We start from the raw sequence: 9,814 nt of genomic DNA on the forward strand, positions 1-9,814 counted from the left end.
TGGAAAAAGACTAGCAGGAGTAGGAGAGAGCGGAAGTCCTTGAGCCTGGTTGAAGTGCCGCAATAAACCCTGACCGTCAATCTTATTTCCAAATGCTTACGTCATAGACAACTACGGGGGTTGAGAGGTTGATAACCTGCAAGCTAGTTGAAGGACCATAGACCGTAGGATTTGATGGTCTGCGTCATCCGACGGATATTGGGCCATAAAGAGATCGAACTTTAACTGCAAGGTCGGACCCGAACATTTATAGATTAAGGTTGTATAATCCTTATTGGCTCCGTGAAGCGGGTAAGTGTCGTGCAAGTGGTCCGATGCGATATCATTGTGGACCGTCGGATCAAATGAGTTTTGATCTACAGCGCTGGATCACCGAGCAGCTCTGTTGATCGGAGAAAGTATCAACCGTCAGATTGAAGGTAATATTGACGGTGGAGATTGAGCGATAAGACTTGGGCAGAGCGGACCCGAGAAGGTTATAGACAGGGTTTCATTTTATTTGAAGTCCAGAAGTGTTATCGCATATCGCAGGCGAGAGGTGATGGAGTCACATGATGGTGCGATGCGATGTTGCGACAGCCGTTGATCTCACAGACGAAATCAACGGTGGAAAAGGGAAATCGCGTATCGCAAGTCAGAAATCCTGTATGCATGTTCTGTGGAGTCATTTGAACTCCGCGATTGCGATAAAGGATGAGTTGGATCGTAGAATGGGCCTTAAACCTTAATTAAAGAAGGTTTGACCAGACAGGTCATTGAAATAACTGGGACAAACGAGATTATGCATGTTATATGCATACTGTGGGTATCGCAGGTTTTTCCTGTGTCATAGTGGTATTAGAGCAGAATAAGGAAATTATGTGTTATATTTTAAAGATGTGTATACAGGCAGGTGGAGATCAGGGTGTTTGAATCTGATAAGTAGAAGGCGTGAGATAAGATGAAAGTAAGTGATACTCTTAAGAAGACATTGCAGAAGCATAAGAAAAGCACAATAATGTTTGTTTTCTTGAGGAAAGTGAAGGTTCACTCAAATGTGAAAAATGGATGGACATTGCTTGTGAAGCCATGTAAGTATTGTTTTATTTAACTCTGGTTTGAGTTTTGCAGGTTTAAGATAGAGTAAAGATTGATAGAAACAGATAGACAAGGAAAGTTGTATGTGTTATAAAGAACAAAGTGAATGGAAAGTGGCAGTGAACCTGAAGAATCCAACTGAAGGTTGGACAGAGAGGATAAGAGTGTTCTCAGAAGGACGTTGGAAAGCAAGCTTTTGAAAGCTTGGGAATGATCTTTGGTTTGAATAACATTGATACACAGGTGACAGCAAAGGAAGGTGAGAAGATTGCAGCAACCTAAAGCAAGGAGAGCTCAATTGATTCCAAAGGAAAGAACCAGAGAAATGCTAACAAACTGAGCTCAAAGGAGAGAAGCTTAGTGAGGCATATGTAGCAAGAAGGAGACTTGTTACTGCAGAGGTATTGTTGCAACTCACAAGAAGATCATAAGGGCAATTCCACAAAGAATGTGAGTAGAATTGCTAAGTAATGAAAGTAGCTGATAAGACATTCTAAGTGAAAGAAGAAGTGGTCAGAGCCAAGTATTTCATTGTGATTGAAATACGAGAGGACTGTTGTGTTCTTAGAAAATGTAGATGAGTTGAAGCCTAGAAGGAGCAGAGAGAAGTGCCCAAAAGAGGTTCTAGAGATAGAGAACCAAGGCCCAAGGGCTTGCCAAAAGACCAAGTACAAAGGGAAACTTGGTGAGGTAAGTGGTAGCAGGGAGGACTTGCTATTGCAGAGGCTTTAATGCAGCTCATAGTAAATGAGTGAGAAACTCATACAGATGGAGAAGAAAATGACTACTGATAGTCATAGTGGAGGTTCTGAGGATGACGACAGCAGAAGAAAAATGAAGAAAGAGAATGCCAAGGCAAATGGAAAAACAATGAGTAAAGAGGAAATTGACAAGGAAATTGCAGAGATGAAAGAACAACTCAATGTATTAATGATGATACTTGAGGAAAGCCAAAGACTAGGTTCGGTCTTGAAGAAAAAGCCAGTGAAGTGGCATAAGTTACAGAGAAGGCTACGACAGAGGCAAGTGAAGAGCCTGGTGGAAGAACTTAGAGAGGCTGAGTTGGAAATGGAAGTGTCCATTTGTGAACCAGAGAAGGGTGAAGTTCTGGGTAAAGATGAAGACTTGAAGATTGAAACTTCAAGTGAGATCGAAGGGTCACATGATTTTAAATCTGATAATTTGGATATGTTTGCAGGTAAAACAACAGGTGAAGAAAGACAATTTTTAGATATTGTTGTAAACAAGGAGGAAGAAGACAGGCAGAATCTAAATTCTGTTCTGAAAGAAGATGAGATAGATAGGTCTCATGTAAATGCCTGTACACAGTTCAGGAAAAGTTTTACTTTTCAACATATTGCAAGCACTGGAAGTAGAGGAAGTTTGACTCATGACGACGACCAAAAGCAAGAAGAAGTGGAGAAGGATATCAAGCAACCAAGTGGAGGGTTTGAAGAGGCTAAAGAGAAGACCATTGAAATATTTATGAGTCATGTAGAGGACTTGGAACAACATAAAGACTTTAGTAAAACATTGATGTTTGAAGCTGTTACAAGACAAGGACAATTTCTTGTGAAAGAAGGAGATGAGATTCAGTTTGAAGAACTGATATGTGAAGCAACCGTTGAGACTGTTGAACTCTGTAATTTTCAAATTGATAATTTAAGTATAAACGCAGGAATTATAAGTGATGATGAAGTACTTGTGAAGTGTCATAGGGAACTTGAATTGCTGAAGTATTTGCTGGAAAATTCAGAGTATGACAGTGTGATTGCAGAGGAAGGAGTTCACTATAGTGGACAAGCGCAGGAAGAAACCATTGAAACGGATGGTGTGGACGAGAGAATACTTGACAGTCTCATGAATTCTTTTGAGAATTCAAATCAGCATACTAATGCGCTGATAGAGGAGGAGAAATCAGAGCAGCATACTGATGTGTTGCCAAAGGAAGAAGAGACACTGAGGCCTTATGGTTTTGATTTTAATAATTTGTTTGTGAGTGCAGGTTTAGTTGCAGATGCTGGAGAAAATTTGGCACAAATGAGCAGCCAAGTAAATATGGTGGAAGAGGATTCTATGGAAAAGTTTAATCCATGGAACAGAGATGTTCAATTGCTGGAAAGAATACTGGAAAGTCAGGATTTAATGCAAAAAGAGATAATCATGAAAGAGGGTAAGGATGAAAGGGTGGTAGTAAGAATCCAACAACTTCAAAGAGAAGATAATAAACAACAGTTTGAAGAGTTAGTGGACAGCAGCAACAACCTAAAGCAGAGAGAAAGAGGTAGCAGTAAATGGCAGAATATGGACCAGCCCAAGGATATGCTAGAGATGGAGATTGAAGAGTTATGGCAGTTAATGATGAAGCAGTCCATATGGAGGAGATTGACAGCAGCAGGAAGAATGATCAATCAGAACTTGAAACTGATTGACAAGGAGAGGAAGATGAAACAGAAGACAACTGACATACAACAACAGCAAAGGTGCAGAGCATTCAGACAACTACAAACTAAAGTTTGGGACCCTGGAGGTTTCCTATCAACACATGAAGACACATGATCAGGAGATCATGAATGTTTTCTACTTTGGGAGTTTGATGTAGGAGCATTGACTCGAAACTATCATTGTATTTTAATAAACATAGGGGGTCTTGTATTTTCAAGGTAGTTGGATCCCTATGTATGTAATTATTAATGTTTTGAGTGGTTAAAGTAGGAATTAATTAGATAAGTGTGAGGATATTTGTAAATAGTCTCAAGTGTAGGAGAACATGAGTGATTAATGATGATGAGAGAGTTGGAAATCAATTGTAACTCTTATAGGTCTCATGATTCGAGGAACTAGAGAGGATTTTTAGGGATAAGTAGGAGTTAAAAGTGGATTTATATGATTTTCAGGAGTTAGTTCAACAAATTAAGGATCTAAACTAGAATTAGTTCAACAGAACCTTTTTGCATAAAGGTAAGCCTAAAAGGCAAGAGCAAGGGAGTCAATCAGTAGTGAGAGAGGTAGTTAGAGAAGTCAATCAATCAGATTGTAAGCCTACGGGCAGGAACAAGGGCCACTGATACCAAAGATCAGGCTAAGGAAAGAGTTCTGTGTAAATACATGTTTATTAAATAGACAACTCAATTCTGAGTTCATGTGTGTGTATTGAGTAATTGAGATGTATATTGTATATGATCTTGAGTTATTCTGTGTAACATAGGTTGCAGGTGCAGATCCAGAAGGGAGGCGAAATACAAAGAAGAGTAACAGAGAGGTGTTATGGCTTTACACGCGTCGGTAGTATGGGAGGAAGCTTTATGTTACAGTGAAGGTGAAGGAAACACTAAAGCGTGAGCGGAGTTAAGTTTAGGAGAAAGTTGTGGCAGAAAAACGAAAGACCATAATCCTGAAGAAAACCGATAGCATGGAGGAACATTGAAGAAAGGGCCTAAAACGCAAGGTTGGCAGAAAAGAACGAGGATCGTCAGATCATGTAAGATCAACAGATATAAATGGCGGAAAAAGACTAGCGGGAGTAGGAGAGAGCGGAAGTCCTTAAGCCTGGTTGAAGTGCCGCAATAAACCTTGACTGTCGATCTTATTTCCAAATACTTACGTCATAGACAACTACGGGGGTTGAGAGGTTGATAACCTGTGAGCTAGTTGAAGGGCCGCAGACCATAGGATTTGATGGTCTTCGTCATCCAACGGATATCGGACCGTGAAGAGATCAAACTTTAACTGCAAGGGCGGATCCGAACATTTATAGATTAAGGTTGTATAATCCTTATTGGCTTCGTGAAGCGGGTAAGTGTCGTGCAAGTGGTCCGATGCGATATCATTGTGGACCGTCGGATCAAATGAGTTTTGATCTACGGTGCTGGAACACCGAGCAGCTCTGTTGATCAGAGAAGTATCAACCGTCGGATTGAAGGTAAGATCGACAGTGGAGATTGAGCGATAAAACTTGGGCAGAGCGGACCCGAGAAGGTTATAGGTAGGGTTTCATTTTATTTGAAGTCCGGAAGTGTTATCACATATCGCATGCAAGAAGTGATGGAGTCACATGATGGTGTGATGCGATGTTGCAATAGTCGTTGATTTGGCGGACAAAATCAACGGTGGAAAAGGGAAATCGCATATTGCAAGTCGAAAATCCTGTATGCATGTTCTGTGGAGTCCTTTGAAATCCGCAATTGCAATAAAGTATGAGTTGGATCGTAGAATGGGCCTTAAACCTTAATTAAAGAAGGTTTGACCAGACAGGTCATTGAAATTCCTGGGACATACGAGATTATGCATGTTATATGCATACTGTGGGTATCGCAAGTTTTTCTTGCGTCAATCTGGAACTGATAATTGTGCTGTATAATATTTTAGTACATGTAGCAAGACTGTTCTTGTGAGGTATGTCGGTTTAGATTGATAGGTAAACAAGTCACTGAGAAACGGTATAGAACATAAATGGAAACAGAGAGATGAACATGAAGAATTGACCATATAAGAGCATATATGGGGTTTATATGTGATGTTAACAAGGGATTTGATAAGCAAAACACATTGGAGTCTTATATATAGGATGCTCGGATTATGTCTTTATTCATTGGTGCTAAGTATTGTCAACATTGTGAGATGGAACTATTTTCCCTGCAATGCACCCCCCCCATACTATGCCATTTGAGAGTAATATCTCACATGTGCTTAAAGGCTAGTTTAAGAGAGGTTTGTATCTTGGATCAATTTTGATAAAGTTGAAAATGCACGAGTTGTCACTCGGCGTAGGTGGATTGTCATTGCAATCTCTACAATAGATTTTCAAGACTCCACTTTAAGGATATTCCTAAAGGTTCTTGTTGAGAGGTATGCTGTCTTGTTTAGTGTATGGTCGGTTTTCATCATTATCATTTATGTCCTTCATGTATTTGGATAGCATGTTCTTCATGCTTGGGTCAAAAGAAAAATATTATTTTTCAAAAGAAAGAAATCTGAAATTTTGAAATTGAAAATTTTTGGCTCCAAAAAGTTTAAGTTGGCCTCCTCCTAGTCAAGTCAACCCAGTCAAAGGAAAACACCCATTTGGCTCATTGTAACACTATGTATTGAGGCATTCGACCTCCTCTCCAAGTGCAATTTGGATCTTCTGTGACGTATCTCTCTGAGGCTAACGAAGAAGCTAAGAAGGCAATTCGGATCTCTCTTTAAGGCAATTCACATCTCTCTCTGTTGAAGGAAAATTCGGGTCACACATCAAGACTTATATCTTCTGTGATAAGGACAAGAAGGACGGATGAATATCTCTGTGATGGAAGGTTGAATATCTTTGTAAGAGAAGGATGAAAATCTTTGTGATGCAAGGACGAATATCTTTGTTTAAAGGCCGAGTCATTGAAGTTGTTGTGACACCCTTTTGGAGGGACCTAATCTATGAAGAAGAACTCTAGAAAGGTAGCAGGACTAAGCACTGTATAAGAAAATTATACCTAGCGGATCAGAATAAGCAGAAGTTGTTGGGCAGACTCTATGACTTGACTATAGGGATGGACCAAGTTTGACCTAGTTATTGACTAAGATGTGGACCAGGTTTGACCTAGTTATTGACTAAGATGTATCTTTGTTGAATTGAAGATTTCTCTATTGAAAAGGTTGCTGGGTTTTTTGCCATGAGGGTTTTCGCAGGGTAAATTCTTGTGTTCTTTTTGTGTGTTTTTCTCTTTATGATCCTATTGTCTTACATATCATACTGTTTGTCTTTTGTATAATTTGCTTAATGATGAAATCATGAATAAAAATGTGAAAGAATTAAATCATCAAAAGGAATTAATAAAAGGCTATGAAAAATTCAACAAGATCTTTGGAAAAGCTCTTCACATCTTGGTTGCGGAGTGTCAGTGATGCCAGATTTTATGCCATTTGAGTGGCCAATGTGAGGGAGATGCCGGATTTTATGCCATTTGAGTGCCCAATGTGAGGGAGATGTGTAATTACTTCCATACTCAATGTGTAGTTGACATATAGCTTTTGGAAAAGAAAAAATATAATTATTTCTTCTTATTCAATACTTTAAGGAGATCTCACAAGATGCTATTTGTATAAGAGAGCCATTGAAGCTTGCTTATCATATCAGGCATTGTATTTCAATGAAGCCACTGGAGGGCACCACCATTCACGAATTTGAAAGAGCCTTCGTTATATATAGTAGCCATAGTGGCAATTCCATTACACAGCTGCCACCAAGATAATGTAAGGAGGGTGCATCTCAATAACTAATTTAGAATGCAACACCAAATATTCCCTGACCTACTTAAAAGGAGGAGCAAATTTATGAGCCAACCTCAGAGGAACGAAGGAAGCTACCATTCCCGAGACACACAAATCACACAGACACAAGAACCTGTGATTCTCGAAACAAATTTGTTTGTTTCACGATTCAAAGAGAAAGAAGCATTATTGTCTTGATTAAAAGTAACGGATCAAGAATGTTTAAAATGAATCATAGGTGCAGTGGGAGAATTTTCATTTTCAAGATTCAAAGGGGAAATTTTTTATGCTGGACGTGAAGGAAAACCAGACTGTCGAGGTTTGGTAAGCCTTGCTAAGCTATGGTTTTCCTATTTAATCATTTCTGTGATATCATTGATTTGGTTGTGTTAAGAATGGCTAGTTTGCAATCATTTAATCTTTCTAGGGTCCGCAAATAATTATAGTCTATGGAGTCATAAAATATTGACCATTAGCGAGTTCAGAGATTTTTATCAAATCATTGTAGCTAAAGAACATAGGCCAGCAAATGATCCCAAAGACTATGATAAAATACATGAGAAGCTTTATTGCTTCTCAAATTGTAGACGCAAACACATTAGTTCCAGAAGTAAGAAATGTCACTCTTGTTTCTGTATTATGGACATCAAGCATCAAAGTCAGGTGGGCATTATATTTGAAAAATATTTTGTTTCCACGAAGTTGCAAGGACGAGGATCAATCTTTGAATATCTATTGCATCTGAAGGATCTTGGTAATCAATTTTCTGTTGTTAAGAAGCTAGTAGAAGATGAAGATATGGCTGCTTTGTTAATATGAAGCTTCTGCCTTACTTTGATTTATTTGTTGACTCATTGCATCTGCTTGGAGAGACTCGAGCACTTCAGTCAAGAAGTTATCAACAACTTTCCAAACCAAAATTTTAGAAGATACGATTTTTAATACCAAAATACTATAATACTATAAAAATACTATAATACCATAAAATATAGCTGCAATAAACAGTTCTTTTGATCAACAAGACTCTAAATAAGCATTATTTTGCATCCATTTATATATTTAGATAAACTAAATTATATAGTTGATAATAGAGGATAGTATAATAGATTATAGGGTACTTTCAGAATGAAAAACATTTTGTTCATTCATTGGAAAGCTTCACAAACCACTATGTGATAATAGAGTTCCCAGCGCTAATACAATTTTTTTGTCGACGTTTGCATATATTTCTTGATATCCCCTTCCCATATGGAAAAGGAGTGGACTAACCTCCACAAGGTCCTTATTCCAGGCCACACCTGCACACCATTTTACCAACAGACAATTTAGTAGACAACTTGACAGGCCCTGGAGCTGGGTGCCCCCAACTCCACACAGACAAGCATCCATCTGGAGACCTTTTCCATGACTGGATGTTAGAACTTAGAAGAGCTTGCTCAATTTTGGGCTTCCCCCAAGGATCATACTGTAGAGCCCTATCTGTCCCAGTCATACTCCAAAGGACATCATCCACTAGTGCAAAAACAATTTTGCAGTCATTGAGGACTCTAGCAGGAAAAATTCACTTGATCCAGTCACTCGTCCTCACCTGTCAGCACCAGCATACCATTACTAGTTAGAACTCAAGTTTCTTTGGTCCTCAGATATCATACATCTTATCTTTTTCTTGTAATTGTACTTTATCTCTTACTCCAAGTCATGTACTTTCTTATCTTCTCTTGCAGTTCTGCTTCTAGCTTTTTACAATTAAAAATCTGCTTTGATATGATTTTTAGCATCTTTATAGGAATCACTTTCACACTCCCACATTGTACTTTGGCTAGTGATGTACTCTTATAATCCCATTGACCTACCATTTTTCCCAAGGAAAACCTTGTGGGGAAACCCAAGAGATGCTTCCTCATGTTTGTGGATGGCATCCCTAGTAACCCTGTTCACTAAAGTCATAGACTAGTGTACCTAACCAGGAGGGTTGAAACCAAGCACTTGGTAGCAAGGAACTAGGCAGATGTCCAACAACATTGAAAACAACTAGTTGAGCTAACCCGAGGGTTGAAACCAAGCACTTGGTAGCATGGAACTAGGCAGATGCACAACAACATTGAAAACAACTAGTTGAACTAACCCGAGGGTTGAAACCAAGCACTTCGTAGCATGGAACTAGGCAGATGCCCAACAACATTGAAAACAACTGGTTGAGCTAACCCTTGGTCTTCCCATTGACATACTTCTATGATCATTTGCTGGACATTAATAAACTTATCTTTATCAAACTTTGGTTTTTACAAGTAGTGCGACAAAAAAAATGGTTTGACAAACATTGCAACAAATCAGAACTCATATTTTAATAAGGTAGATAATAAGAGTTATTCCAAAAATCATTTACAAAGACATAACCATGCTTTTATCTAGAATTGCATTTGAATAAATTGTCAACTTACCTGTTATATTGGCAACTTGAAATGTGAAATCCATATTTGAAAACTAGATA

This window comes from Pinus tabuliformis, chromosome 4_1 (genome assembly GCF_031772625.1).
Source record: "Pinus tabuliformis cultivar Carrire ecotype Pingquan chromosome 4_1, CPIR1, whole genome shotgun sequence".
Taxonomy (NCBI): Eukaryota; Viridiplantae; Streptophyta; class Pinopsida; order Pinales; family Pinaceae; genus Pinus; species Pinus tabuliformis.